A 20,330-nucleotide genomic window follows, 5' to 3' on the forward strand; every position below is an offset into this window, starting at 1 on the left:
AGAAATTAAATAAATAGTGAAGGTTTCACAGTATAATACTGCCCGGACCTTCGACCGGGAATTGAAAAATTCCCCATCCTAAGGCCAGAAGGCCCGGAATAAGGGTGTGTGCGAAGAAAGAAAATTTGAAGTGCTTGTGCAAATGTGCCATAAACTCAAGTGGGGTTCCCAATCCCAGTGAGTTAAGGCACCCCAGGGTCACCACTCCTGGGGCACTTCACACTTCGGGCTTTCGATCTTCCCCGGCCCAATGGCGTCGATCCTGGGGGGCCATGCTTTCCACCAGATGACTATATTAGCCACCTGGCGTACTAACAAGCGCCTAAACCCCAGTGTGCATAATGTATCAATCTACTAGGGCGGCCAACATCCAAAACCGCCTTTTCGAAAGATACTACACTTGATCTTAGCCAAAAGGCCGAGAAGCGATAACCAGAATTGGTTTCCGACTACGGTGCCACCCAAGGATTCTGAAAGTCCATTTGTGGAGATGGCCACCTGGACTCCCGTTAAGAAGACATGCTGTCAACCTCTAGATCCCTCACATGCCTGCACTTTTCGGCTTGCTGCTGCTGCAATCCACGCGTTTTAGATCTGCATAACTCCACCTCTTTTAGCACAGTACCCTCAACCCCCGGCTGTTCCCACCCGCCTCAACACCGTTGGAAGGGAGGAGAACCAATTAAGGCGGGGGGGGGGTGGAACGAGCAGCTGTCTACCCTTAGCAGGAGGGTTGCTGATTAATTACCTCTCCTGCTGCTGCTGCTGCTGGCTGTCCAGCAGCAGACTGAAGGTGGCTGCTGCTGTGCGCAGGTATATAAAGGCTTAGAGCCTATTATGACACGCGCAGCCAGCGTTCCATTGCCACATTCCGTCTACTGCAGGCGGGATACCTGGATGGCTGAATGTCACTGAGAAGCTCACAGAGACCGCCATAAGCAACAGTTTAAAAGAATGCCACAGACTAATCAACCAAACTTTTTGGGTTGGTTTCTCTTTTATAGTCTGCAGGCATTAAATGAAAGAAGTCAGTGTTCCAGCAAAGGGAGACAACGTTTCAGAAAAGGCATTGTAGCAAACCAAAAAAGAAATTTTAAGCGCAGCAGAGTAACCAGCTCACATACCTGTTAGCTCAGGTGAGTTTAAAAGGCTGCTGTTGATAACAAGGGCATTTGCTAAATAGATGGTGTGTGTGCAACAATATACTGAAAGGTCAATTATATTGTGCAGCTTATCTCACCACCTGTAGTTATTTAGGTGAAAGCTCCAAAATGCTTGCCTAATATGTCTGTTTATCCAAAAGGAAGTATAGAGGGAGAGCTAGATAGATAGCATTGCATTACATTACATTACATGGCAATGCAATGCACAGTTGCTGAAGTTGAACCAAAATGAGCTTGTCATCTGGCTTCTGCAACTTTTAACATGAAAAATCCAATGAGGAGAAGAAAAGCAAAGCCAAAGAGTCCATCCCAAAATCCGACAAACAAGCAAAATGAACAAAAAGCATTGAATTCAATTCTTTCTGATTTTAGAAACTGCATTAAAGAAGGGGTGCACCGGTCCTGGAGATACTGCAATACCAGGTCAATGCGTGGAGTGGACAGAGCAAGCTCTTTTTCCATCTCCCTGTTCTAAAAATCCATTTAATATATGGTCCCCAGATAGGGGACGTATCAGATATTAAACTGATAAGAACAGATACTACACTTGATCTTAGCCAAAAGGACGAGAAGCGATAACCAGAATTGGTTTCCGACTACGGTGCCACCCAAGGATTCTGAAAAGTCCATTTGTGGAGATGGCCACCTGGACTCCCGTTAAGAAGACATGCTGTCAACCTCTAGATCCCTCACATGCCTGCACTTTTCGGCTTGCTGCTGCAGCAATCCACGCGTTTTAGATCTGCATAACTCCACCTCTTTTAGCACAGTACCCTCAACCCCCGGCTGTTCCCACCCGCCTCAACACCGTTGGAAGGGAGGAGAACCAATTAAGGCGGGGGGGGGTGGAACGAGCAGCTGTCTACCCTTAGCAGGAGGGTTGCTGATTAATTACCTCTCCTGCTGCTGCTGCTGCTGGCTGTCCAGCAGCAGACTGAAGGTGGCTGCTGCTGTGCGCAGGTATATAAAGGCTCAGAGCCTATTATGACACGCGCAGCCAGCGTTCCATTGCCACATTCCGTCTACTGCAGGCGGGATACCTGGATGGCTGAATGTCACTGAGAAGCTCACAGAGACCGCCATAAGCAACAGTTTAAAAGAATGCCACAGACTAATCAACCAAACTTTTTGGGTTGGTTTCTCTTTTATAGTCTGCAGGCATTAAATGAAAGAAATCAGTGTTCCAGCAGAGGGAGACAACGTTTCAGAAAAGGCATTGTAGCAAACCAAAAAAGAAATTTTAAGCGCAGCAGAGTAACCAGCTCACATACCTGTTAGCTCAGGTGAGTTTAAAAGGCTGCTGTTGATAACAAGGGCATTTGCTAAATAGATGGTGTGTGTGCAACAATATACTGAAAGGTCAATTATATTGTGCAGCTTATCTCACCACCTGTAGTTATTTAGGTGAAAGCTCCAAAATGCTTGCCTAATATGTCTGTTTATCGAAAAGGAAGTATAGAGGGAGAGCTAGATAGATAGCATTGCATTATATTACATTACATGGCAATGCAATGCACAGTTGCTGAAGTTGAACCAAAATGAGCTTGTCATCTGGCTTCTGCAACTTTTAACATGAAAAATCCAATGAGGAGAAGAAAAGCAAAGCCAAAGAGTCCATCCCAAAATCCGACAAACAAGCAAAATGAACAAAAAGCATTGAATTCAATTCTTTCTGATTTTAGAAACTGCATTAAAGAAGGGGTGCACCGGTCCTGGAGATACTGCAATACCAGGTCAATGCGTGGAGTGGACAGAGCTAGCTCTTTTTCCATCTCCCTGTTCTAAAAATCCATTTAATATATGGTCCCGAGATAGGGGACGTATCAGATATTAAACTGATAAGAACAGATACTACACTTGATCTTAGCCAAAAGGCCGAGAAGCGATAACCAGAATTGGTTTCCGACTACGGTGCCACCCAAGGATTCTGAAAAGTCCATTTGTGGAGATGGCCACCTGGACTCCCGTTAAGAAGACATGCTGTCAACCTCTAGATCCCTCACATGCCTGCACTTTTCGGCTTGCTGCTGCTGCAATCCACGCGTTTTAGATCTGCATAACTCCACCTCTTTTAGCACAGTACCCTCAACCCCTGGCTGTTCCCACCCGCCTCAACACCGTTGGAAGGGAGGAGAACCAATTAAGGCGGGGGGGGGGGGGTGGAACGAGCAGCTGTCTACCCTTAGCAGGAGGGTTGCTGATTAATTACCTCTCCTGCTGCTGCTGCTGCTGGCTGTCCAGCAGCAGACTGAAGGTGGCTGCTGCTGTGCGCAGGTATATAAAGGCTCAGAGCCTATTATGACACGCGCAGCCAGCGTTCCATTGCCACATTCCGTCTACTGCAGGCGGGATACCTGGATGGCTGAATGTCACTGAGAAGCTCACAGAGACCGCCATAAGCAACAGTTTAAAAGAATGCCACAGACTAATCAACCAAACTTTTTGGGTTGGTTTCTCTTTTATAGTCTGCAGGCATTAAATGAAAGAAGTCAGTGTTCCAGCAGAGGGAGACAACGTTTCAGAAAAGGCATTGTAGCAAACCAAAAAAGAAATTTTAAGCGCAGCAGAGTAACCAGCTCACATACCTGTTAGCTCAGGTGAGTTTAAAAGGCTGCTGTTGATAACAAGGGCATTTGCTAAATAGATGGTGTGTGTGCAACAATATACTGAAAGGTCAATTATATTGTGCAGCTTATCTCACCACCTGTAGTTATTTAGGTGAAAGCTCCAAAATGCTTGCCTAATATGTCTGTTTATCCAAAAGGAAGTATAGAGGGAGAGCTAGATAGATAGCATTGCATTACATTACATTACATGGCAATGCAATGCACAGTTGCTGAAGTTGAACCAAAATGAGCTTGTCATCTGGCTTCTGCAACTTTTAACATGAAAAATCCAATGAGGAGAAGAAAAGCAAAGCCAAAGAGTCCATCCCAAAATCCGACAAACAAGCAAAATGAACAAAAAGCATTGAATTCAATTCTTTCTGATTTTAGAAACTGCATTAAAGAAGGGGTGCACCGGTCCTGGAGATACTGCAATACCAGGTCAATGCGTGGAGTGGACAGAGCAAGCTCTTTTTCCATCTCCCTGTTCTAAAAATCCATTTAATATATGGTCCCCATATAGGGGACGTATCAGATATTAAACTGATAAGAACAGATACTACACTTGATCTTAGCCAAAAGGCCGAGAAGCGATAACCAGAATTGGTTTCCGACTACGGTGCCACCCAAGGATTCTGAAAAGTCCATTTGTGGAGATGGCCACCTGGACTCCCGTTAAGAAGACATGCTGTCAACCTCTAGATCCCTCACATGCCTGCACTTTTCGGCTTGCTGCTGCTGCAATCCACGCGTTTTAGATCTGCATAACTCCACCTCTTTTAGCACAGTACCCTCAACCCCCGGCTGTTCCCACCCGCCTCAACACCGTTGGAAGGGAGGAGAACCAATTAAGGCGGGGGGGGGGGTGGAACGAGCAGCTGTCTACCCTTAGCAGGAGGGTTGCTGATTAATTACCTCTCCTGCTGCTGCTGCTGCTGGCTGTCCAGCAGCAGACTGAAGGTGGCTGCTGCTGTGCGCAGGTATATAAAGGCTCAGAGCCTATTATGACACGCGCAGCCAGCGTTCCATTGCCACATTCCGTCTACTGCAGGCGGGATACCTGGATGGCTGAATGTCACTGAGAAGCTCACAGAGACCGCCATAAGCAACAGTTTAAAAGAATGCCACAGACTAATCAACCAAACTTTTTGGGTTGGTTTCTCTTTTATAGTCTGCAGGCATTAAATGAAAGAAGTCAGTGTTCCAGCAGAGGGAGACAACGTTTCAGAAAAGGCATTGTAGCAAACTAAAAAAGAAATTTTAAGCGCAGCAGAGTAACCAGCTCACATACCTGTTAGCTCAGGTGAGTTTAAAAGGCTGCTGTTGATAACAAGGGCATTTGCTAAATAGATGGTGTGTGTGCAACAATATACTGAAAGGTCAATTATATTGTGCAGCTTATCTCACCACCTGTAGTTATTTAGGTGAAAGCTCCAAAATGCTTGCCTAATATGTCTGTTTATCCAAAAGGAAGTATAGAGGGAGAGCTAGATAGATAGCATTGCATTACATTACATTACATGGCAATGCAATGCACAGTTGCTGAAGTTGAACCAAAATGAGCTTGTCATCTGGCTTCTGCAACTTTTAACATGAAAAATCCAATGAGGAGAAGAAAAGCAAAGCCAAAGAGTCCATCCCAAAATCCGACAAACAAGCAAAATGAACAAAAAGCATTGAATTCAATTCTTTCTGATTTTAGAAACTGCATTAAAGAAGGGGTGCACCGGTCCTGGAGATACTGCAATACCAGGTCAATGCGTGGAGTGGACAGAGCAAGCTCTTTTTCCATCTCCCTGTTCTAAAAATCCATTTAATATATGGTCCCCAGATAGGGGACGTATCAGATATTAAACTGATAAGAACAGATACTACACTTGATCTTAGCCAAAAGGCCGAGAAGCGATAACCAGAATTGGTTTCCGACTACGGTGCCACCCAAGGATTCTGAAAAGTCCATTTGTGGAGATGGCCACCTGGACTCCCGTTAAGAAGACATGCTGTCAACCTCTAGATCCCTCACATGCCTGCACTTATCGGCTTGCTGCTGCTGCAATCCACGCGTTTTAGATCTGCATAACTCCACCTCTTTTAGCACAGTACCCTCAACCCCCGGCTGTTCCCACCCGCCTCAACACCGTTGGAAGGGAGGAGAACCAATTAAGGCGGGGGGGGGGGGGGGGTGGAACGAGCAGCTGTCTACCCTTAGCAGGAGGGTTGCTGATTAATTACCTCTCCTGCTGCTGCTGCTGCTGGCTGTCCAGCAGCAGAATGAAGGTGGCTGCTGCTGTGCGCAGGTATATAAAGGCTCAGAGCCTATTATGACACGCGCAGCCAGCGTTCCATTGCCACATTCCGTCTACTGCATGCGGGATGCCTGGATGGCTGAATGTCACTGAGAAGCTCACAGAGACCGCCATAAGCAACAGTTTAAAAGAATGCCACAGACTAATCAACCAAACTTTTTGGGTTGGTTTCTCTTTTATAGTCTGCAGGCATTAAATGAAAGAAGTCAGTGTTCCAGCAGAGGGAGACAACGTTTCAGAAAAGGCATTGTAGCAAACCAAAAAAGAAATTTTAAGCGCAGCAGAGTAACCAGCTCACATACCTGTTAGCTCAGGTGAGTTTAAAAGGCTGCTGTTGATAACAAGGGCATTTGCTAAATAGATGGTGTGTGTGCAACAATATACTGAAAGGTCAATTATATTGTGCAGCTTATCTCACCACCTGTAGTTATTTAGGTGAAAGCTCCAAAATGCTTGCCTAATATGTCTGTTTATCCAAAAGGAAGTATAGAGGGAGAGCTAGATAGATAGCATTGCATTACATTACATTACATGGCAATGCAATGCACAGTTGCTGAAGTTGAACCAAAATGAGCTTGTCATCTGGCTTCTGCAACTTTTAACATGAAAAATCCAATGAGGAGAAGAAAAGCAAAGCCAAAGAGTCCATCCCAAAATCCGACAAACAAGCAAAATGAACAAAAAGCATTGAATTCAATTCTTTCTGATTTTAGAAACTGCATTAAAGAAGGGGTGCACCGGTCCTGGAGATACTGCAATACCAGGTCAATGCGTGGAGTGGACAGAGCAAGCTCTTTTTCCATCTCCCTGTTCTAAAAATCCATTTAATATATGGTCCCCAGATAGGGGACGTATCAGATATTAAACTGATAAGAACAGATACTACACTTGATCTTAGCCAAAAGGACGAGAAGCGATAACCAGAATTGGTTTCCGACTACGGTGCCACCCAAGGATTCTGAAAAGTCCATTTGTGGAGATGGCCACCTGGACTCCCGTTAAGAAGACATGCTGTCAACCTCTAGATCCCTCACATGCCTGCACTTTTCGGCTTGCTGCTGCTGCAATCCACGCGTTTTAGATCTGCATAACTCCACCTCTTTTAGCACAGTACCCTCAACCCCCGGCTGTTCCCACCCGCCTCAACACCGTTGGAAGGGAGGAGAACCAATTAAGGCGGGGGGGGGGGGTGGAACGAGCAGCTGTCTACCCTTAGCAGGAGGGTTGCTGATTAATTACCTCTCCTGCTGCTGCTGCTGCTGGCTGTCCAGCAGCAGACTGAAGGTGGCTGCTGCTGTGCGCAGGTATATAAAGGCTCAGAGCCTATTATGACACGCGCAGCCAGCGTTCCATTGCCACATTCCGTCTACTGCAGGCGGGATACCTGGATGGCTGAATGTCACTGAGAAGCTCACAGAGACCGCCATAAGCAACAGTTTAAAAGAATGCCACAGACTAATCAACCAAACTTTTTGGGTTGGTTTCTCTTTTATAGTCTGCAGGCATTAAATGAAAGAAGTCAGTGTTCCAGCAGAGGGAGACAACGTTTCAGAAAAGGCATTGTAGCAAACCAAAAAAGAAATTTTAAGCGCAGCAGAGTAACCAGCTCACATACCTGTTAGCTCAGGTGAGTTTAAAAGCCTGCTGTTGATAACAAGGGCATTTGCTAAATAGATGGTGTGTGTGCAACAATATACTGAAAGGTCAATTATATTGTGCAGCTTATCTCACCACCTGTAGTTATTTAGGTGAAAGCTCCAAAATGCTTGCCTAATATGTCTGTTTATCCAAAAGGAAGTATAGAGGGAGAGCTAGATAGATAGCATTGCATTACATTACATTACATGGCAATGCAATGCACAGTTGCTGAAGTTGAACCAAAATGAGCTTGTCATCTGGCTTCTGCAACTTTTAACATGAAAAATCCAATGAGGAGAAGAAAAGCAAAGCCAAAGAGTCCATCCCAAAATCCGACAAACAAGCAAAATGAACAAAAAGCATTGAATTCAATTCTTTCTGATTTTAGAAACTGCATTAAAGAAGGGGTGCACCGGTCCTGGAGATACTGCAATACCAGGTCAATGCGTGGAGTGGACAGAGCAAGCTCTTTTTCCATCTCCCTGTTCTAAAAATCCATTTAATATATGGTCCCCAGATAGGGGACGTATCAGATATTAAACTGATAAGAACAGATACTACACTTGATCTTAGCCAAAAGGACGAGAAGCGATAACCAGAATTGGTTTCCGACTACGGTGCCACCCAAGGATTCTGAAAAGTCCATTTGTGGAGATGGCCACCTGGACTCCCGTTAAGAAGACATGCTGTCAACCTCTAGATCCCTCACATGCCTGCACTTATCGGCTTGCTGCTGCTGCAATCCACGCGTTTTAGATCTGCATAACTCCACCTCTTTTAGCACAGTACCCTCAACCCCCGGCTGTTCCCACCCGCCTCAACACCGTTGGAAGGGAGGAGAACCAATTAAGGCGGGGGGGGGGGGGGGTGGAACGAGCAGCTGTCTACCCTTAGCAGGAGGGTTGCTGATTAATTACCTCTCCTGCTGCTGCTGGCTGTCCAGCAGCAGAATGAAGGTGGCTGCTGCTGTGCGCAGGTATATAAAGGCTCAGAGCCTATTATGACACGCGCAGCCAGCGTTCCATTGCCACATTCCGTCTACTGCAGGCGGGATACCTGGATGGCTGAATGTCACTGAGAAGCTCACAGAGACCGCCATAAGCAACAGTTTAAAAGAATGCCACAGACTAATCAACCAAACTTTTTGGGTTGGTTTCTCTTTTATAGTCTGCAGGCATTAAATGAAAGAAGTCAGTGTTCCAGCAGAGGGAGACAACGTTTCAGAAAAGGCATTGTAGCAAACCAAAAAAGAAATTTTAAGCGCAGCAGAGTAACCAGCTCACATACCTGTTAGCTCAGGTGAGTTTAAAAGGCTGCTGTTGATAACAAGGGCATTTGCTAAATAGATGGTGTGTGTGCAACAATATACTGAAAGGTCAATTATATTGTGCAGCTTATCTCACCACCTGTAGTTATTTAGGTGAAAGCTCCAAAATGCTTGCCTAATATGTCTGTTTATCCAAAAGGAAGTATAGAGGGAGAGCTAGATAGATAGCATTGCATTACATTACATTACATGGCAATGCAATGCACAGTTGCTGAAGTTGAACCAAAATGAGCTTGTCATCTGGCTTCTGCAACTTTTAACATGAAAAATCCAATGAGGAGAAGAAAAGCAAAGCCAAAGAGTCCATCCCAAAATCCGACAAACAAGCAAAATGAACAAAAAGCATTGAATTCAATTCTTTCTGATTTTAGAAACTGCATTAAAGAAGGGGTGCACCGGTCCTGGAGATACTGCAATACCAGGTCAATGCGTGGAGTGGACAGAGCAAGCTCTTTTTCCATCTCCCTGTTCTAAAAATCCATTTAATATATGGTCCCCAGATAGGGGACGTATCAGATATTAAACTGATAAGAACAGATACTACACTTGATCTTAGCCAAAAGGCCGAGAAGCGATAACCAGAATTGGTTTCCGACTACGGTGCCACCCAAGGATTCTGAAAAGTCCATTTGTGGAGATGGCCACCTGGACTCCCGTTAAGAAGACATGCTGTCAACCTCTAGATCCCTCACATGCCTGCACTTTTCGGCTTGCTGCTGCTGCAATCCACGCGTTTTAGATCTGCATAACTCCACCTCTTTTAGCACAGTACCCTCAACCCCCGGCTGTTCCCACCCGCCTCAACACCGTTGGAAGGGAGGAGAACCAATTAAGGCGGGGGGGGGGTGGAACGAGCAGCTGTCTACCCTTAGCAGGAGGGTTGCTGATTAATTACCTCTCCTGCTGCTGCTGCTGCTGGCTGTCCAGCAGCAGACTGAAGGTGGCTGCTGCTGTGCGCAGGTATATAAAGGCTCAGAGCCTATTATGACACGCGCAGCCAGCGTTCCATTGCCACATTCCGTCTACTGCAGGCGGGATACCTGGATGGTTGAATGTCACTGAGAAGCTCACAGAGACCGCCATAAGCAACAGTTTAAAAGAATGCCACAGACTAATCAACCAAACTTTTTGGGTTGGTTTCTCTTTTATAGTCTGCAGGCATTAAATGAAAGAAGTCAGTGTTCCAGCAGAGGGAGACAACGTTTCAGAAAAGGCATTGTAGCAAACCAAAAAAGAAATTTTAAGCGCAGCAGAGTAACCAGCTCACATACCTGTTAGCTCAGGTGAGTTTAAAAGGCTGCTGTTGATAACAAGGGCATTTGCTAAATAGATGGTGTGTGTGCAACAATATACTGAAAGGTCAATTATATTGTGCAGCTTATCTCACCACCTGTAGTTATTTAGGTGAAAGCTCCAAAATGCTTGCCTAATATGTCTGTTTATCCAAAAGGAAGTATAGAGGGAGAGCTAGATAGATAGCATTGCATTACATTACATTACATGGCAATGCAATGCACAGTTGCTGAAGTTGAACCAAAATGAGCTTGTCATCTGGCTTCTGCAACTTTTAACATGAAATTCCAATGAGGAGAAGAAAAGCAAAGCCAAAGAGTCCATCCCAAAATCCGACAAACAAGCAAAATGAACAAAAAGCATTGAATTCAATTCTTTCTGATTTTAGAAACTGCATTAAAGAAGGGGTGCACCGGTCCTGGAGATACTGCAATACCAGGTCAATGCGTGGAGTGGACAGAGCAAGCTCTTTTTCCATCTCCCTGTTCTAAAAATCCATTTAATATATGGTCCCCAGATAGGGGACGTATCAGATATTAAACTGATAAGAACAGATACTACACTTGATCTTAGCCAAAAGGCCGAGAAGCGATAACCAGAATTGGTTTCCAACTACGGTGCCACCCAAGGATTCTGAAAAGTCCATTTGTGGAGATGGCCACCTGGACTCCCGTTAAGAAGACATGCTGTCAACCTCTAGATCCCTCACATGCCTGCACTTTTCGGCTTGCTGCTGCTGCAATCCACGCGTTTTAGATCTGCATAACTCCACCTCTTTTAGCACAGTACCCTCAACCCCCGGCTGTTCCCACCCGCCTCAACACCGTTGGAACGGAGGAGAACCAATTAAGGCGGGGGGGGGGGGTGGAACGAGCAGCTGTCTACCCTTAGCAGGAGGGTTGCTGATTAATTACCTCTCCTGCTGCTGCTGCTGCTGGCTGTCCAGCAGCAGACTGAAGGTGGCTGCTGCTGTGCGCAGGTATATAAAGGCTCAGAGCCTATTATGACACGCGCAGCCAGCGTTCCATTGCCACATTCCGTCTACTGCAGGCGGGATACCTGGATGGCTGAATGTCACTGAGAAGCTCACAGAGACCGCCATAAGCAACAGTTTAAAAGAATGCCACAGACTAATCAACCAAACTTTTTGGGTTGGTTTCTCTTTTATAGTCTGCAGGCATTAAATGAAAGAAGTCAGTGTTCCAGCAGAGGGAGACAACGTTTCAGAAAAGGCATTGTAGCAAACCAAAAAAGAAATTTTAAGCGCAGCAGAGTAACCAGCTCACATACCTGTTAGCTCAGGTGAGTTTAAAAGGCTGCTGTTGATAACAAGGGCATTTGCTAAATAGATGGTGTGTGTGCAACAATATACTGAAAGGTCAATTATATTGTGCAGCTTATCTCACCACCTGTAGTTATTTAGGTGAAAGCTCCAAAATGCTTGCCTAATATGTCTGTTTATCCAAAAGGAAGTATAGAGGGAGAGCTAGATAGATAGCATTGCATTACATTACATTACATGGCAATGCAATGCACAGTTGCTGAAGTTGAACCAAAATGAGCTTGTCATCTGGCTTCTGCAACTTTTAACATGAAAAATCCAATGAGGAGAAGAAAAGCAAAGCCAAAGAGTCCATCCCAAAATCCGACAAACAAGCAAAATGAACAAAAAGCATTGAATTCAATTCTTTCTGATTTTAGAAACTGCATTAAAGAAGGGGTGCACCGGTCCTGGAGATACTGCAATACCAGGTCAATGCGTGGAGTGGACAGAGCAAGCTCTTTTTCCATCTCCCTGTTCTAAAAATCCATTTAATATATGGTCCCCAGATAGGGGACGTATCAGATATTAAACTGATAAGAACAGATTTTTTTTTTTTTTTTTTTTTTCGAAAGCCCGAATTCGTGTACAAAACCCGAGTGCGCTTAAAAAAGTGACAAGTGCCACAAAAAAAGTGCACTAGGATGCTGGTCTTCTTGAAACCCTCTCCAAAAGGAGAAGGGTCCCCCAAACCATTCCCCGTCCCTCCGAGCCAAAAGGCCACAGCGAGGAACAGGGACAAAAAGCCACCTCCAGCCGAAGCCAGAGGCGACCCAATCTTACCCCCAGCACCTGCCCGAGTTCTCACCCGAGCAAGGCACTGGGAGCCAAAGACTGTGCTCCCCTCCCGGAAGAGGGGAGCCAACAACGCTCTCCTCCCGAAAGAGGAGAGCCAGGGGGGTTCAGGGGGGAGCGGAACCTGATGGCCACACACTCCCCCCCTAGACCTGCCAAGAGAGGAACCCATAAGGGAACCGCATCCCGACAAAATCCTAGTAGGACGTGACACACGTGAATAAGTGGACACACAGTGACAAAGAAATTAAATAAATAGTGAAGGTTTCACAGTATAATACTGCCCGGACCTTCGACCGGGAATTGAAAAATTCCCCATCCTAAGGCCAGAAGGCCCGGAATAAGGGTGTGTGCGAAGAAAGAAAATTTGAAATGCTTGTGCAAATGTGCCATAAACTCAAGTGGGGTTCCCAATCCCAGTGAGTTAAGGCACCCCAGGGTCACCACTCCTGGGGCACTTCACACTTCGGGCTTTCGATCTTTCCCGGCCCAATGGCGTCGATCCTGGGGGGCCATGCTTTCCACCAGATGACTATATTAGCCACCTGGCGTACTAACAAGCGCCTAAACCCCAGTGTGCATAATGTATCAATCTACTAGGGCGGCCAACATCCAAAACCGCCTTTTCGAAAGATACTACACTTGATCTTAGCCAGAAGGCCGAGAAGCGATAACCAGAATTGGTTTCCGACTACGGTGCCACCCAAGGATTCTGAAAAGTCCATTTGTGGAGATGGCCACCTGGACTCCCGTTAAGAAGACATGCTGTCAACCTCTAGATCCCTCACATGCCTGCACTTTTCGGCTTGCTGCTGCTGCAATCCACGCGTTTTAGATCTGCATAACTCCACCTCTTTTAGCACAGTACCCTCAACCCCCGGCTGTTCCCACCCGCCTCAACACCGTTGGAAGGGAGGAGAACCAATTAAGGCGGGGGGGGGGTGGAACGAGCAGCTGTCTACCCTTAGCAGGAGGGTTGCTGATTAATTACCTCTCCTGCTGCTGCTGCTGCTGGCTGTCCAGCAGCAGACTGAAGGTGGCTGCTGCTGTGCGCAGGTATATAAAGGCTCAGAGCCTATTATGACACGCGCAGCCAGCGTTCCATTGCCACATTCCGTCTACTGCAGGCGGGATACCTGGATGGCTGAATGTCACTGAGAAGCTCACAGAGACCGCCATAAGCAACAGTTTAAAAGAATGCCACAGACTAATCAACCAAACTTTTTGGGTTGGTTTCTCTTTTATAGTCTGCAGGCATTAAATGAAAGAAGTCAGTGTTCCAGCAGAGGGAGACAACGTTTCAGAAAAGGCATTGTAGCAAACCAAAAAAGAAATTTTAAGCGCAGCAGAGTAACCAGCTCACATACCTGTTAGCTCAGGTGAGTTTAAAAGGCTGCTGTTGATAACAAGGGCATTTGCTAAATAGATGGTGTGTGTGCAACAATATACTGAAAGGTCAATTATATTGTGCAGCTTATCTCACCACCTGTAGTTATTTAGGTGAAAGCTCCAAAATGCTTGCCTAATATGTCTGTTTATCCAAAAGGAAGTATAGAGGGAGAGCTAGATAGATAGCATTGCATTACATTACATTACATGGCAATGCAATGCACAGTTGCTGAAGTTGAACCAAAATGAGCTTGTCATCTGGCTTCTGCAACTTTTAACATGAAAAATCCAATGAGGAGAAGAAAAGCAAAGCCAAAGAGTCCATCCCAAAATCCGACAAACAAGCAAAATGAACAAAAAGCATTGAATTCAATTCTTTCTGATTTTAGAAACTGCATTAAAGAAGGGGTGCACCGGTCCTGGAGATACTGCAATACCAGGTCAATGCGTGGAGTGGACAGAGCAAGCTCTTTTTCCATCTCCCTGTTCTAAAAATCCATTTAATATATGGTCCCCAGATAGGGGACGTATCAGATATTAAACTGATAAGAACAGATACTACACTTGATCTTAGCCAAAAGGCCGAGAAGCGATAACCAGAATTGGTTTCCGACAACGGTGCCACCCAAGGATTCTGAAAAGTCCATTTGTGGAGATGGCCACCTGGACTCCCGTTAAGAAGACATGCTGTCAACCTCTAGATCCCTCACATGCCTGCACTTTTCGGCTTGCTGCTGCTGCAATCCACGCGTTTTAGATCTGCATAACTCCACCTCTTTTAGCACAGTACCCTCAACCCCCGGCTGTTCCCACCCGCCTCAACACCGTTGGAAGGGAGGAGAACCAATTGAGGCGGGGGGGGGGGGTGGGGGGTGGAACGAGCAGCTGTCTACCCTTAGCAGGAGGGTTGCTGATTAATTACCTCTCCTGCTGCTGCTGCTGCTGGCTGTTCAACAGCAGACTGAAGGTGGCTGCTGCTGTGCGCAGGTATATAAAGGCTCAGAGCCTATTATGACACGCGCAGCCAGCGTTCCATTGTCACATTCCGTCTACTGCAGGCGGGATACCTGGATGGCTGAATGTCACTGAGAAGCTCACAGAGACCGCCATAAGCAACAGTTTAAAAGAATGCCACAGACTAATCAACCAAACTTTTTGGGTTGGTTTCTCTTTTATAGTCTGCAGGCATTAAATGAAAGAAGTCAGTGTTCCAGCAGAGGGAGACAACGTTTCAGAAAAGGCATTGTAGCAAACCAAAAAAGAAATTTTAAGCGCAGCAGAGTAACCAGCTCACATACCTGTTAGCTCAGGTGAGTTTAAAAGGCTGCTGTTGATAACAAGGGCATTTGCTAAATAGATGGTGTGTGTGCAACAATATACTGAAAGGTCAATTATATTGTGCAGCTTATCTCACCACCTGTAGTTATTTAGGTGAAAGCTCCAAAATGCTTGCCTAATATGTCTGTTTATCCAAAAGGAAGTATAGAGGGAGAGCTAGATAGATAGCATTGCATTACATTACATTACATGGCAATGCAATGCACAGTTGCTGAAGTTGAACCAAAATGAGCTTGTCATCTGGCTTCTGCAACTTTTAACATGAAAAATCCAATGAGGAGAAGAAAAGCAAAGCCAAAGAGTCCATCCCAAAATCCAACAAACAAGCAAAATGAACAAAAAGCATTGAATTCAATTCTTTCTGATTTTAGAAACTGCATTAAAGAAGGGGTGCACCGGTCCTGGAGATACTGCAATACCAGGTCAATGCGTGGAGTGGACAGAGCAAGCTCTTTTTCCATCTCCCTGTTCTAAAAATCCATTTAATATATGGTCCCCAGATAGGGGACGTATCAGATATTAAACTGATAAGAACAGATACTACACTTGATCTTAGCCAAAAGGCCGAGAAGCGATAACCAGAATTGGTTTCCGACTACGGTGCCACCCAAGGATTCTGAAAAGTCCATTTGTGGAGATGGCCACCTGGACTCCCGTTAAGAAGACATGCTGTCAACCTCTAGATCCCTCACATGCCTGCACTTTTCGGCTTGCTGCTGCTGCAATCCACGCGTTTTAGATCTGCATAACTCCACCTCTTTTAGCACAGTACCCTCAACCCCCGGCTGTTCCCACCCGCCTCAACACCGTTGGAAGGGAGGAGAACCAATTAAGGCGGGGGGGGGTGGAACGAGCAGCTGTCTACCCTTAGCAGGAGGGTTGCTGATTAATTACCTCTCCTGCTGCTGCTGCTGCTGGCTGTCCAGCAGCAGACTGAAGGTGGCTGCTGCTGTGCGCAGGTATATAAAGGCTCAGAGCCTATTATGACACGCGCAGCCAGCGTTCCATTGCCACATTCCGTCTACTGCAGGCGGGATACCTGGATGGCTGAATGTCACTGAGAAGCTCACAGAGACCGCCATAAGCAACAGTTTAAAAGAATGCCACAGACTAATCAACCAAACTTTTTGGGTTGGTTTCTCTTTTATAGTCTGCAGGCATTAAATGAAAGAAGTCAGTGTTCCAGCAGAGGGAGACAACGTTTCAGAAAAGGCATTGTAGCAAACCAAAAAAGAAATTTTAAGCACAGCAGAGTAACCAGCTCACATACCTGTTAGCTCAGGTGAGTTTAAAAGGCTGCTGTTGATAACAAGGGCATTTGCTAAATAGATGGTGTGTGTGCAACAATATACTGAAAGGTCAATTATATTGTGCAGCTTATCTCACCACCTGTAGTTATTTAGGTGAAAGCTCCAAAATGCTTGCCTAATATGTCTGTTTATCCAAAAGGAAGTATAGAGGGAGAGCTAGATAGATAGCATTGCATTACATTACATTACATGGCAATGCAATGCACAGTTGCTGAAGTTGAACCAAAATGAGCTTGTCATCTGGCTTCTGCAACTTTTAACATGAAATTCCAATGAGGAGAAGAAAAGCAAAGCCAAAGAGTCCATCCCAAAATCCGACAAACAAGCAAAATGAACAAAAAGCATTGAATTCAATTCTTTCTGATTTTAGAAACTGCATTAAAGAAGGGGTGCACCGGTCCTGGAGATACTGCAATACCAGGTCAATGCGTGGAGTGGACAGAGCAAGCTCTTTTTCCATCTCCCTGTTCTAAAAATCCATTTAATATATGGTCCCCAGATAGGGGACGTATCAGATATTAAACTGATAAGAACAGATACTACACTTGATCTTAGCCAAAAGGCCGAGAAGCGATAACCAGAATTGGTTTCCGACTACGGTGCCACCCAAGGATTCTGAAAAGTCCATTTGTGGAGATGGCCACCTTGACTCCCGTTAAGAAGACATGCTGTCAACCTCTAGATCCCTCACATGCCTGCACTTTTCGGCTTGCTGCTGCTGCAATCCACGCGTTTTAGATCTGCATAACTCCACCTCTTTTAGCACAGTACCCTCAACCCCCGGCTGTTCCCACCCGCCTCAACACCGTTGGAAGGGAGGAGAACCAATTAAGGCGGGGGGGGGTGGAACGAGCAGCTGTCTACCCTTAGCAGGAGGGTTGCTAATTAATTACCTCTCCTGCTGCTGCTGCTGCTGGCTGTCCAGCAGCAGACTGAAGGTGGCTGCTGCTGTGCGCAGGTATATAAAGGCTCAGAGCCTATTATGACACGCGCAGCCAGCGTTCCATTGCCACATTCCGTCTACTGCAGGCGGGATACCTGGATGGCTGAATGTCACTGAGAAGCTCACAGAGACCGCCATAAGCAACAGTTTAAAAGAATGCCACAGACTAATCAACCAAACTTTTTGGGTTGGTTTCTCTTTTATAGTCTGCAGGCATTAAATGAAAGAAGTCAGTGTTCCAGCAGAGGGAGACAACGTTTCAGAAAAGGCATTGTAGCAAACCAAAAAAGAAATTTTAAGCGCAGCAGAGTAACCAGCTCACATACCTGTTAGCTCAGGTGAGTTTAAAAGGCTGCTGTTGATAACAAGGGCATTTGCTAAATAGATGGTGTGTGTGCAACAATATACTGAAAGGTCAATTATATTGTGCAGCTTATCTCACCACCTGTAGTTATTTAGGTGAAAGCTCCAAAATGCTTGCCTAATATGTCTGTTTATCCAAAAAGAAGTATAGAGGGAGAGCTAGATAGATAGCATTGCATTACATTACATTACATGGCAATGCAATGCACAGTTGCTGAAGTTGAACCAAAATGAGCTTGTCATCTGGCTTCTGCAACTTTTAACATGAAAAATCCAATGAGGAGAAGAAAAGCAAAGCCAAAGAGTCCATCCCAAAATCCGACAAACAAGCAAAATGAACAAAAAGCATTGAATTCAATTCTTTCTGATTTTAGAAACTGCATTAAAAAAGGGGTGCACCGGTCCTGGAGATACTGCAATACCAGGTCAATGCGTGGAGTGGACAGAGCAAGCTCTTTTTCCATCTCCCTGTTCTAAAAATCCATTTAATATATGGTCCCCAGATAGGGGACGTATCAGATATTAAACTGATAAGAACAGATACTACACTTGATCTTAGCCAAAAGGCCGAGAAGCGATAACCAGAATTGGTTTCCGACTACGGTGCCACCCAAGGATTCTGAAAAGTCCATTTGTGGAGATGGCCACCTGGACTCCCGTTAAGAAGACATGCTGTCAACCTCTAGATCCCTCACATGCCTGCACTTTTCGGCTTGCTGCTGCTGCAATCCACGCGTTTTAGATCTGCATAACTCCACCTCTTTTAGCACAGTACCCTCAACCCCCGGCTGTTCCCACCCGCCTCAACACCGTTGGAAGGGAGGAGAACCAATTAAGGCGGGGGGGGGGGTGGAACGAGCAGCTGTCTACCCTTAGCAGGAGGGTTGCTGATTAATTACCTCTCCTGCTGCTGCTGCTGCTGGCTGTCCAGCAGCAGACTGAAGGTGGCTGCTGCTGTGCGCAGGTATATAAAGGCTCAGAGCCTATTATGACACGCGCAGCCAGCGTTCCATTGCCACATTCCGTCTACTGCAGGCGGGATACCTGGATGGCTGAATGTCACTGAGAAGCTCACAGAGACCGCCATAAGCAACAGTTTAAAAGAATGCCACAGACTAATCAACCAAACTTTTTGGGTTGGTTTCTCTTTTATAGTCTGCAGGCATTAAATGAAAGAAGTCAGTGTTCCAGCAGAGGGAGACAACGTTTCAGAAAAGGCATTGTAGCAAACCAAAAAAGAAATTTTAAGCGCAGCAGATTAACCAGCTCACATACCTGTTAGCTCAGGTGAGTTTAAAAGGCTGCTGTTGATAACAAGGGCATTTGCTAAATAGATGGTGTGTGTGCAACAATATACTGAAAGGTCAATTATATTGTGCAGCTTATCTCACCACCTGTAGTTATTTAGGTGAAAGCTCCAAAATGCTTGCCTAATATGTCTGTTTATCCAAAAGGAAGTATAGAGGGAGAGCTAGATAGATAGCATTGCATTACATTACATTACATGGCAATGCAATGCACAGTTGCTGAAGTTGAACCAAAATGAGCTTGTCATCTGGCTTCTGCAACTTTTAACATGAAAAATCCAATGAGGAGAAGAAAAGCAAAGCCAAAGAGTCCATCCCAAAATCCGACAAACAAGCAAAATGAACAAAAAGCATTGAATTCAATTCTTTCTGATTTTAGAAACTGCATTAAAGAAGGGGTGCACCGGTCCTGGAGATACTGCAATACCAGGTCAATGCGTGGAGTGGACAGAGCAAGCTCTTTTTCCATCTCCCTGTTCTAAAAATCCATTTAATATATGGTCCCCAGATAGGGGACGTATCAGATATTAAACTGATAAGAACAGATACTACACTTGATCTTAGCCAAAAGGCCGAGAAGCGATAACCAGAATTGGTTTCCGACTACGGTGCCACCCAAGGATTCTGAAAAGTCCATTTGTGGAGATGGCCACCTGGACTCCCGTTAAGAAGACATGCTGTCAACCTCTAGATCCCTCACATGCCTGCACTTTTCGGCTTGCTGCTGCTGCAATCCACGCGTTTTAGATCTGCATAACTCCACCTCTTTTAGCACAGTACCCTCAACCCCCGGCTGTTCCCACCCGCCTCAACACCGTTGGAAGGGAGGAGAACCAATTAAGGCGGGGGGGGGGGTGGAACGAGCAGCTGTCTACCCTTAGCAGGAGGGTTGCTGATTAATTACCTCTCCTGCTGCTGCTGCTGCTGGCTGTCCAGCAGCAGACTGAAGGTGGCTGCTGCTGTGCGCAGGTATATAAAGTCTCCGAGCCTATTATGACACGCGCAGCCAGCGTTCCATTGCCACATTCCGTCTACTGCAGGCGGGATACCTGGATGGCTGAATGTCACTGAGAAGCTCACAGAGACCGCCATAAGCAACAGTTTAAAAGAATGCCACAGACTAATCAACCAAACTTTTTGGGTTGGTTTCTCTTTTATAGTCTGCAGGCATTAAATGAAAGAAGTCAGTGTTCCAGCAGAGGGAGACAACGTTTCAGAAAAGGCATTGTAG

General features: G+C 45.7%; 14 non-coding genes and 1 pseudogene across 14 annotated transcripts; all 15 read right to left on the minus strand.

Annotated features, from left to right (window-relative positions):
- Nucleotides 1-338: 338 nt before the first annotated feature.
- On the minus strand, nt 339-430 carry LOC141186199 (U2 spliceosomal RNA; annotated as a pseudogene).
- A 1,119-nt stretch (nt 431-1,549) lies between these two features.
- LOC141185445 (U2 spliceosomal RNA) lies at nt 1,550-1,740 on the minus strand. The gene has a single exon (XR_012260107.1). It is a non-coding gene; the product is annotated as a U2 spliceosomal RNA (small nuclear RNA).
- Nucleotides 1,741-2,859: 1,119 nt separating this feature from the next.
- LOC141185542 (U2 spliceosomal RNA) lies at nt 2,860-3,050 on the minus strand. The gene has a single exon (XR_012260195.1). It is a non-coding gene; the product is annotated as a U2 spliceosomal RNA (small nuclear RNA).
- A 1,123-nt stretch (nt 3,051-4,173) lies between these two features.
- LOC141191288 (U2 spliceosomal RNA) lies at nt 4,174-4,364 on the minus strand. Its single transcript, XR_012265286.1, has one exon. It is a non-coding gene; the product is annotated as a U2 spliceosomal RNA (small nuclear RNA).
- A 1,121-nt stretch (nt 4,365-5,485) lies between these two features.
- Nucleotides 5,486-5,676, minus strand: LOC141186566 (U2 spliceosomal RNA). Its single transcript, XR_012260832.1, has one exon. It is a non-coding gene; the product is annotated as a U2 spliceosomal RNA (small nuclear RNA).
- A 1,126-nt stretch (nt 5,677-6,802) lies between these two features.
- Nucleotides 6,803-6,993, minus strand: LOC141185446 (U2 spliceosomal RNA). The gene has a single exon (XR_012260108.1). It is a non-coding gene; the product is annotated as a U2 spliceosomal RNA (small nuclear RNA).
- A 1,122-nt stretch (nt 6,994-8,115) lies between these two features.
- LOC141185447 (U2 spliceosomal RNA) lies at nt 8,116-8,306 on the minus strand. Its single transcript, XR_012260109.1, has one exon. It is a non-coding gene; the product is annotated as a U2 spliceosomal RNA (small nuclear RNA).
- Nucleotides 8,307-9,425: 1,119 nt separating this feature from the next.
- Nucleotides 9,426-9,616, minus strand: LOC141186567 (U2 spliceosomal RNA). Its single transcript, XR_012260833.1, has one exon. It is a non-coding gene; the product is annotated as a U2 spliceosomal RNA (small nuclear RNA).
- A 1,119-nt stretch (nt 9,617-10,735) lies between these two features.
- LOC141186569 (U2 spliceosomal RNA) lies at nt 10,736-10,926 on the minus strand. The gene has a single exon (XR_012260835.1). It is a non-coding gene; the product is annotated as a U2 spliceosomal RNA (small nuclear RNA).
- Nucleotides 10,927-12,048: 1,122 nt separating this feature from the next.
- On the minus strand, nt 12,049-12,235 carry LOC141185976 (U2 spliceosomal RNA). Its single transcript, XR_012260548.1, has one exon. It is a non-coding gene; the product is annotated as a U2 spliceosomal RNA (small nuclear RNA).
- Nucleotides 12,236-14,241: 2,006 nt separating this feature from the next.
- Nucleotides 14,242-14,432, minus strand: LOC141186571 (U2 spliceosomal RNA). The gene has a single exon (XR_012260836.1). It is a non-coding gene; the product is annotated as a U2 spliceosomal RNA (small nuclear RNA).
- Nucleotides 14,433-15,561: 1,129 nt separating this feature from the next.
- LOC141186572 (U2 spliceosomal RNA) lies at nt 15,562-15,752 on the minus strand. Its single transcript, XR_012260837.1, has one exon. It is a non-coding gene; the product is annotated as a U2 spliceosomal RNA (small nuclear RNA).
- Nucleotides 15,753-16,870: 1,118 nt separating this feature from the next.
- Nucleotides 16,871-17,061, minus strand: LOC141186573 (U2 spliceosomal RNA). The gene has a single exon (XR_012260838.1). It is a non-coding gene; the product is annotated as a U2 spliceosomal RNA (small nuclear RNA).
- Nucleotides 17,062-18,180: 1,119 nt separating this feature from the next.
- On the minus strand, nt 18,181-18,371 carry LOC141186574 (U2 spliceosomal RNA). Its single transcript, XR_012260839.1, has one exon. It is a non-coding gene; the product is annotated as a U2 spliceosomal RNA (small nuclear RNA).
- Nucleotides 18,372-19,492: 1,121 nt separating this feature from the next.
- On the minus strand, nt 19,493-19,683 carry LOC141186575 (U2 spliceosomal RNA). The gene has a single exon (XR_012260840.1). It is a non-coding gene; the product is annotated as a U2 spliceosomal RNA (small nuclear RNA).
- Nucleotides 19,684-20,330: the final 647 nt, after the last annotated feature.

Source organism: Phyllobates terribilis, unplaced genomic scaffold (assembly GCF_046119375.1).
Source record: "Phyllobates terribilis strain yellow unplaced genomic scaffold, ASM4611937v1 Scaffold_40__1_contigs__length_11209783, whole genome shotgun sequence".
In the NCBI taxonomy this organism is placed as follows: domain Eukaryota; kingdom Metazoa; phylum Chordata; class Amphibia; order Anura; family Dendrobatidae; genus Phyllobates; species Phyllobates terribilis.